Consider the following 10,432-nt stretch of genomic DNA (forward strand, 5'->3'; position numbering starts at 1 on the left):
AGAAAGTGAAGCTTCATAGATTTTCTCTCATATGTGGAAACCAAAGAGGAAAAAGGAAATGAAAGGTGGAATGGATCTCATGAAATGAAGGGAGATCAGTAGAACAGAAGAAAGGAACTGGGGGAGGGAAAGAGGAAATACTGGGAAATGATATTGGACAATTTCATTGTGACATTGTATACATGTATGAATATATTACATTGAATCCCACCGTTACGTATAATTATAATGCACAAAATGTTGAAAAAGGAAATTAAAAGCTAGTTTTTATAGACATTTATGGCAATTCAGCTGAGTATTTTTTGTCAGTTGAAACTAATCAATAAAAAATTGGGTGCTTATGAAAAACAAATAAAGACTCATTTTAGATCCAAAGATACAAATCCATGGAAAGTGAAATGATAGAACATATATTCCATGCATGTAATAATCAAAAGAGAGCTAGGATGGCTATACTAATAACAGAAAAAGTAGACTTTAGTCAAAAACTCTTACAAAAGACACAGAGAAATATTATATATTAAAATGGGTGAGCTCACCAAGAAGATGTAACAATTATAAACATGGTTACCATTTTGACAGTATTAATTTGGACTACCCAAGAACATGGAAGGTCTTTCTAATTTTAATGTCTTCTTCAATTTCTTTCTTCAGTGTTCTATAATTTTCATTGAACAGGTCTTTCATCTGCTTGGTGGGATTCATTCATAGGTATTCTATTTTTTATGTTATTTTGAATAGAATTGTTTTCCTGATTTCTTTTTCAGTGGATTCATTATTGGTATACAGAAAAGCTATCAATTTTTCTATGTTAATTTTGCATACTGATACTTTATTGAATTTATTTATTAGTCAGATATCTTCTTGTGTTTTTTGGATCTTCTAATATGGGGTCATATCATTTGCAAAACAGCAAAAGCAATCTACAGATTCAATGCAATCCCCATCCAAATACTCATGACATTCTTTACAGAACTTGAAAAAAAAAACAGTTCTAAATTCCTTTTGGAAAATAAAATACCCAGAATAATGAAAGCAACTCTGGGCAATAACGACAATGCTAGAGGTATCATAATACCTGAACTCAAATTATAGTATAGAGCTATAGTAACATAAACTATACGGTACTATCAGAAAAATAGACATATAGACAAATGGAATAGAACAGAAGACACAGAGACAAACCCACATAGATACAATCATCTCATCCTTGACAAACATACTTGGAGAAAAGATAGGCTTTTGACAACTTGTGCTGGGGAAATTGTATATCCATATGCAGAGAAAAATGAAACTAGATCCTTATCTCTCACCCCACACAAAAGTCAAGGCTCAAAGGCCTAGAAATTAAACCAGAAACATTGAAAGTGCTAGAAGAAAATATAGAAGCCAAGACATATGTTGGTCAACACTCCAACAAAAAGACACAGATATTGACACCCTCAATAAGACTCCTAAAGCTCAAGGAATAAAACCAATAAGCAATAAATGAGATGGCATCACATTGAAAAACTTATGCAGAGCAAAGGGAAAAATTAAGAGAATGAAGGTAAAGCCTACAGAAAAAGAGAATATCTGCCAGCTATTCCTCTGACAGAGGTTTAATATCTAGAATAAATAAAGAACTAAAAAATTAACACCAAAAAACAACAAATATCTCATTCAATAAATGGGCAAATGATCTAAACAGGCATTTCTCAAAAGAAGAAACACAAATGGCCAAAAATTTTATGAAAATGTTCAACATCCTTAGCAATCAGGGAAATGAAAATCAAAACTACTCTACTTTCTCCAGTTAGAATGCCATCATCACCAGCTTCTTGGAGCATGCCCCCCAGTGAGAGCCTTTCTGCACAGAACCAGCTCCAAGTCCCTGAGCCAGCGGAGCGAGCGGAGCTCCGTACCACAGGTTGCTTCAGGGACCCGGACAGGGCAGCCAGGGACTTCCCCAAGCAGACTGGCTCCTTCTGGAGGGAAGCGCCTTTCTAGGCTAGCTTCTCAGAGCAGACCGCCCAGTGAGAGCCTTTCTACACACAGCCAACCGCAAGTCCCCAATCCAGCGGAGAGCTCCAACCCGAAAGCAGCCTCTGGGACCAGGGCAGGGCAGCCAGAGAATTCTCCAGGTGGCCCTGCCCCCTATGGCCACAGGCATTTTCCACGGGGCAATCAAAGATGGGGGACTAGAGGGTGACTGCATCTCCAGTAGCTCCAGAACCCAGGATTCAAGAAGGGGAGGCATTAAGAGACTCGGACTAAAATAGAGCCACGGGGTGAGTATCACCCACCCGGTGAAGCTCGGCCTGGGTGGCAGGCCTGGATAGGGGCGGCTTATCAGAGTAGGGCAGGGCAGTTAGAGTCTTCCCCAGGCAGCCCTGGGCATTCCAGCGGTGGGCTCCTCACACACGGCCAGCTTCTCGGAGCAGGCCACCCAGTGAGAGCCTTTCCACACAGAGCCAGCTCCAAGCCCTGGAACCAGTAGCGGGCTAAGGGAACCTTTCTTCAGAAGCACTGCCTTATCAAGTTACTTCAGGCTACTGAAGGCTGGGAGGTGATACACTGAAAATCTATAGGGACACTATAAGCCAATAGAGGAAATCTGCAATATCACAAGGTCCCACTGACATCTGAACAATATGAGAAAACAAGGGAAGAAAATGTCCCAAACAGACCTAGATACTATATCAATAAAACCCAATGACAGCACACCAGAAGAAATGTCAGAAAGGGAATTCAAAATGTACATAATTAAAACAATCAGGGAAGCAAATGAGGAGATGAAAGAGCAAATGCAGGCATAGAAGGAGGAGATGAAAGAGCAAATGCAGGCATTAAATGATCGCACAAATCAACAGTTAAAAGAGCAAATATGGGAAGAAAGAGATCATTTCAATAAAGAGTTAGAGATACTGAAAAAAAGAAACCAAACTGAAATCCTTGAAATGAAGGAAACAATAAACCAAGTTAAAAACTCCATAGAAAGCATAACCAATAGGATAGAACACCTGGAAGACAGAACCTCAGACATTGAAGACAAAATATTTAATCTTGAAAACAAAGTTGACCAAACAGAGAAGATGGTAAGAAATCATGAACAGAATCTACAAGAATTATGGGATATCATGAAAAGGCCAAAGAATTATTGGGATTGAGGAAGGCTTAGAGAAACAAACCAAAGGAATGAACATTCTATTCAATGAAATAATATCAGAAAATTTCCCAAATCTGAAGAATGCAATGGAAAACCAAGGACAAGAGGCTTATAGGACTCCAAACATACAAAATTACAACAGACCCACACCAAGGCACACTATTATGAAAATACCTAACATACAAAATAAAGACAGAATGTTAAAGTCTGCGAGAGAAAAGAATCAAATTACATTCAGGGGGCAACCAATAAGAATATCAGCAGATTTTTTAATCCAGACCCTAAAAGCTAGAAGGGCCTGGAACAACATATACCAAGCCCTGAAAGAAAACAAATGCCAACCAAGAATCTTATACCCAGCAAAACTTACTTTCAGATTTGATGATGAAATAAGATCCTTCTAAAGCTAAAGGAATTTACAAAAGGAAAGCTGGCATTACAGAACATTCTCAGCAAAATATTCCAAGAGGAAGAGATGAAAAACAACAATGTAAATCAGCAACGGGAGGAAATAGCCTAAAGGAATAGCCAAATAAAGGAGAAAAAATATCATGTCAAAAAACAAAAATGAGTCAAATGCCTGGGAATACAAATCATATCACAATACTAACCCTGAAATTAATGGCCTGAACACATCAATCAAAAGACATAGACTGGCAGATTGGATTAAAAAGAAAAATCCAACAATATGCTGCCTGCAAGAGACTCATCTCATAGAAAGAGATACCCATAGACTAAAGGTGAAAGAATGGGAAAAGACATACCATGCACATGGACACAGCAAAAAAGCTGGAGAATCCATCCTCATTTCAGATAATGTGGACTTCAAGCCAAAACTAGTCAGAAGGGATAAAGAAGGACATTACATACTGCTTAAGGGAAGCATAAATCAGCAAGACATAACAATCATAAATATCTATGCCCCCCACATTGGCTCATCCATGTACGTCAAACAAATCCTTCTCAATTCCAGAAATCAAATAGACCACAACACAATAATACTAGGTGATTTTAACACACCCCTCTCACCACTGGATAGATCTTCCAAACAAAAATTGAATAAAGAAACCATAGATCTTAATAACACAATCAACAATTTAGACTTAACCGACTTATATAGAATATACCACCCAACAAAGAACGAATGCACTTTCTTCTCAGCTGCACATGGATCCTTCTCTAAAATAGACCATGTCTTATGCCACAAAGCTACTGTTAGCAAATACAAGAAGATAGAGATACTACCTTGTACTCTATCAGATCATAATGGATTGAAATTAGAAATAAATGACAGAATAAAACCCAGAAACTTCTCCAATACCTGGAGATTAAATAATACACTATTATATGATGAATGGATAACAGAAGACATCAGGAGGGGAAAAAAAATTCTTAGAAGTAAATGAAAACAAAGACACATCATATCAAAATCTCTGGGACACTATGAAAGCAGTACTTAGAGGAAGATTTATTTCATGGGGTGCATTCAACAAAAGAAGAAAAAATCAACAAATAAATGACTTAACACTACAGCTCAAAGCCCTAGAAAAAGACGAGCAGACAAACACCAAAAGTAGTAGAAGACAGGAAATAGTTAAAATCAGAGCTGGAATCAATTAAATTGAAACAAAAGAAACAATCGGAAAAATTAACAAAATAAATAGTTGGTTCTTTGAAAAAATAAATAAAATTGATAAACCCTTAGCCACACTAACAAAGAGAAAGAGGGAGAAAACTCAAATTACAAAAATTCAGAATGAACAAGGAAATATCACAACAGACACGAGTGAAATACAAAACATAATTAGAAGCTATTTTGAAAATCTATACTCCAACAAAACAGAAAACCTCGAAGACATCAACAAGTTTCTAGAGACATATGAATTACCTAAACTGAATGAGGAGGACATACACAACTTAAATAAATCAATTTCAAGCAATGAAATAGAAGAGGTCATCAAAAGCCTATCAACAAAGAAAAGTCCGGGACCAGACGGGTTCTCAGCCGAGTTCTACAAAACCTTTAGGAAGAGCTCATTCCAATACTCCTCAAAGTATTCCATGAAATAGAAGAGGAGGGAGCCCTCACAAACTCATTCTATGAAGCCAATATCACCCTGATACCTCAACCAAACAGAGACACATCGAGGAAAGAAAATTTCAGACCGATATTCTTAATGAACATCAACGCAAAAATTCTCAACAAAATTTTAGCAAATCACGTACAAAAATATATTAAAAAGATAGTGCGCCACGATCAAGTGGGTTTTATCCCAGGGATGCAAGGTGGTTCAACATCTGGAAATCAATAAATACCATTCACCATATCAACAGAATGAAAGTTAAGAATCACATGATTATTTCAATAGATACAGAAAAAGCATTTGATAAAATACAGCATCCCTTCATGCTCAAAACACTAGAAAAACTAGGGATAGTGGGAACATTCCTTAACATTGTAAAGTCCATCTACGCTAAGCCCATGGCCAATATCATTCTAAATGGTGAAAAACTAAAAGCATTCCCCCTAAAAACTGGAACAAGGCAGGGATGCCCTCTTTCACCACTTCTATTCAACATCATTCTTGAGACTCTAGCCAGAGCAATTGGACAAAAAAAAAGAAATTAAAGGGATACGAATTGGAAAAGAAGAACTCAAACTATCCCTGTTTGCTGATGACATGATTATATATTTAGAGGAACCTGGAAATTCCACCAGAAAACTCTTAGAACTCATAAGTGATTCAGTAAAGTAGGAGGTTACAAGATCAATGCTCATAAATCCAATGCATTTTTATACATAAGTGATGAATCTTCAGAAAGAGAAATTAGGAAAACTACCCCATTCACAATAGCATTGAAAAAAATGAAACACTTGGGAATCAATCTCACAAAATAGGTGAAAGACCTCTACAATGAGAACTACAGAACACTAAAGAAAGAAATTAAAGAAAACCTTAGAAGATGGGAAGATCTCCCATGTTCTTGGATAGGCAGAATTAATATTGTCAAAATGGCCATACTACCTAAAGTGCTATACAGATTCAATGCAATTCCAATTAAAATCCCAATGATGTACCTTACAGAAATAGAGCAAGCAATTATGAAATTCATCTGGAAGAACAAAAAACCCAGAATAGTTAAAGCAATCCTCAGTAGAAAGAGCGAAGCAGGGGGTATCGCAATACCAGATCTTCAACTCTATTACAAAGCAATAGTAACAAAAACGGCATGGGATTAGTACCAAAATAGACAGGTAGATCAATGGTACAGAATAGAGGACATGGACACAAACCCAAATAAATACAATTTTCTCATACTAGACAAAGGGGCCAAAAATATGCAATGGAGAAAAGGTAGCCTCTTCAACAAATGGTGCTGGGAAAACTGGAAACCCATATGCAACAGAATGAAATTTAACCTCTATCTCTCACTGTGCACAAAACTCAACTGAAAATGGATCAAGGACCTCGGAATCAGACCACAGACCCTGCATCTTATAAAAGAAAAAGTAGGTCCAAACCTTCAACATGTTGGCTTAGGATCAGACTTCCTTAAGAGGACTCCCATAGCAGAAGAAATAAAAGCAAGAATCAACAACTGGGATAGATTCAAACTAAAAAGCTTTCTCTCAGTAAAGGAAATTATCAGTAATGTGAAGAGAGAGCCTACAGATAGGGAGAATATCTTTGCCAATCATACTTCAGATAGAGCACTGATTTCCAGAATCTACAAAGAACTCAAAAAACTCTACACCAAGAATACAAATAATCCAATCAACAAATGGGCTAAGGAAATGAACAGACACTTCACAGAAGAAGATCTACCAGCAATCAACAGATACATGAAAAAAATGTTCAACATCTCTAGTAATAAGAGAAATGTAAATCAAAACTACCCTAAGATTCCATCTCACCCCAATTAGAATGGCGATTATCAAGAACACAAGCAACAATAGGTGTTGGCAAGGATGTGGGGAAAAAGGTACACTCATACATTGCTGGTGGGGTTGCAAATTAGTGCAGCCCCTCTGGAAAGCAGTATGGAGATTCCTCAGAAAGCTTGGAATGGAACCACCATTTGACCCAGCTATCCCTCTCGTTGGCCTGTACCCAAAAGACTTAAAATCAGCATACTACAGAGATACAGCCACATCAATGTTCATAGCTGCTCAATTTACCATAGCCAGATTGTGGAACCAACCTAGATGCCCATCAGTTGATGAATGGATAAAGAAACTGTGGCATATATATACAATGGAATATTACTCCGCCATGAAGATTGATAAAATTATGGCATTTGTAGGCAAATGGATGAAACTGGAGAATATCATGCTAAGTGAGATAAGCCAATCTCAAAAAACTAAAGGACGAATGATCTCGCTGATAAGCAGATGAGGACATACAATGGGGGTCAGGAGGCGTTAGCGTTAGGGTTAGGGTTAGGTTTAGGGTTAGGGATAAGGAGGGTGGTAAGAATGGAGGAAAGAAGAACTATATAGAGGGAAAAGAGGGGTGGGAGGGGTGGGAGGGGTGGGGGGAAGGGAAAAAATAACAGAATGAATCAAACATTACTCTATGTAAATTTATGATTACACAAATGGTATGCCTTGACTCCATGTACAAATAGGGAAACAACATGTATCCCACTTGTTTAAATAATAAAAAATAATAATAAAATAAGAAAATATAAAAAGAGGTGACTGTTATGATCGTATCTCTCAAGTGTAGAAAAAAAATAATGGCATCATCAAAAATACAAATAACAATAATTCCTGGTGAGGATATTGGGGGTACACTCAGACGTTGTTGATGGGACTGCAAATTATTTCAGCCACTCTGGAAAGCAGTTTGAAGATTCCTCAAAAGGCTTGGAATGGAATCACAGATGACCCTGCTATTTCACTCCTTGGTATTTATCCATAAGAATTAAAATCAGCATACTGCAATGATACATGGATATCAATGTTTTTAGTAGTGCAATGCACAATAGGTAAGTTATAGAACCAGCCCAGGTACCTCTCAACAGATGAATAGATTAAGAAAATATTGTACATGTACACGGTGGAGTTACTCAGCCATAAAAGAAAGAATTTACATCATTTGCTGGTAAATGAATGAAACTTGAGAACATCATGCTAAGTGAAATAAGTTAGACTTAGAAAGTCAAGGACTAGAATTTACTACCCTCTCCATACAGCACTGGTACTCAAGGAGATGACCAGAGAAACCCCATCATGTTCCTCTATTAAGGTAATTCACATTATTCTCTAAGTCAACTTGGAGTTCTGCCAATATCAGTATGTTTTCTTATTCCAGCTCCATTCCTACATATGGAAAGAATGGGGTGGGAAGATCAGAAAACACAGCTGAATGCAGCAAGCTTTTCTGACAATTCTTGCCAATGATTCTATATCCCTATTCTCAAGTTGTTCAAGGTCTGATAGTGGGGAAAGAAAGAAAACAAGGCACTGATAATAGAGTGTGATAAATCCTGAGAGGGACGATGTGGGAGCCCAGCAGAGGGGGGACCAGATCCAGTGTAAGGATTAGGGAGGAATTCCCAAAAGTAATGATAAATGGGTTCAGTCTCCAATGTGGTAAATGGTTGACCAGCTAAGAAATTGGAGATTGAAGTTATTACAGCTCTATTTGAAATACTTTCCAGAAGAACTGGAGATAATCTTCAATTTTTAAAAGTGATTAGGTATATCATAATATATCCATACTTTCCAGTTCCTTGTAGCTGTAATTCTAGAACTTGCACAGCACCTGAAACACTATAGGCATTCAATAAATATTTGTTGAATTAATTAATGAGTCCCAATGGAGCAACATATATATCCCAGGAAAAGGGTTAATATCCATGCTATTCAAAGGTCTTCCATAACTCAAAAAGAAAACTATTAAAAACAACAATAATAGTTACATCTCATCCTCACAACAATCCTACAGAATAGGTTCTATGATAGTCTCATTTTACAGATGAGGACTGTGGAACTCAGTGAACCACACAGTTACTAAGTAATATATCATGGGTGAGTCTGACTCCAGAACACATACTTTCTGCCCACTACTTTTTGTGGTAGCCCATCCTCAAAATGGGCAAAAAGTAGATCAGGTGATTCAGAGGGAAATAGACAAATGATCAAGAAATAAATGAAAAGATACCCAATATCCTTAATAATAAAATAGGCAAATGTAAGTAACACCAAAATACTCTTAGTGGCTATAAGATTAACAAAGGTTTTAAAAACCAATAATAATCAATGGTATTGGCAAGTTTGTGAGAAAACAGACACACACTTTGATGAACTACTGGAAAGGATGTATAACATACATAAGGCAAATAGGCAATATCAAAAATTTTAAATGTCTATATACCTTTTGACCCAAGAATTTTTTTAAAAAATTAAAAAAATTTAACTTTATTAAAAAATGCTCTTGCATATGCCCAAGATATTTATTGCAATATTATTCATAATAGAGGGGGAAATCCCTGGGAATAACCTACATTTCCATTAATAAGGGAGGGTTTAAATAAATTTTAGTACATTCAGATTCTGTAACATTATATTTCTACTAAACAATATATTTATATGGAAAGACATCCATGGCATGTTAGCATGTGACCAAATGAAAAAAAGGAAATTAGATATAATATGCAGACTATGATCTATTTTAAGAATATATAATATTAATGATGATAATCTGCTTCAGAGATGAGGTTGCCTGGGTGTAACAGTCCAGCTGCCCCAGGACTGAAAGGCAAGGGGCAAAAGAGAATAAAAAAGAGGGGAAATTTTTAAAGGGATAAGGAGAAGGTGATAGGAAAGAGAAGACAGGGAACTCCAAATTTTTAATTGTATATTATAAGAGGGAAAGAAAATTGTGGATTCTGGCACCAGACCGTCTAGGTTCATAGTTGAACTGTGTACTTTTTAGTTGGATAATTATCAGTAAGTTGCCTCACCTTTATAACTGTCAGTTTCTTCATCTGTAACATGGGGAGAATAATACCTATCCCTCTAGGTTCTTACAAGGCTAAATTAATGGATGTAAAGAAAAAGAGCACAGTGATGCATGCCTATAATACCAGCAGCTAGGGAGACTGAGGCAGGAGGATCATGAGTTCAAAGCCAGCCTCAGGAATTTAGTGAGGCCCTAAGCAACTCAGTGAGACCTTGTGTCTAAATAAAATATAAACAAGGGCTGGGGATGTGGCTCTGTGGTTAAGTGCCCCTGAGAACTTAACAAAGAGTCTGGTATATAGTAAGAACTCAGT

The sequence above is a fragment of the Sciurus vulgaris genome (genome assembly GCF_902686455.1).
Source record: "Sciurus vulgaris genome assembly, chromosome: X".
In the NCBI taxonomy this organism is placed as follows: domain Eukaryota; kingdom Metazoa; phylum Chordata; class Mammalia; order Rodentia; family Sciuridae; genus Sciurus; species Sciurus vulgaris.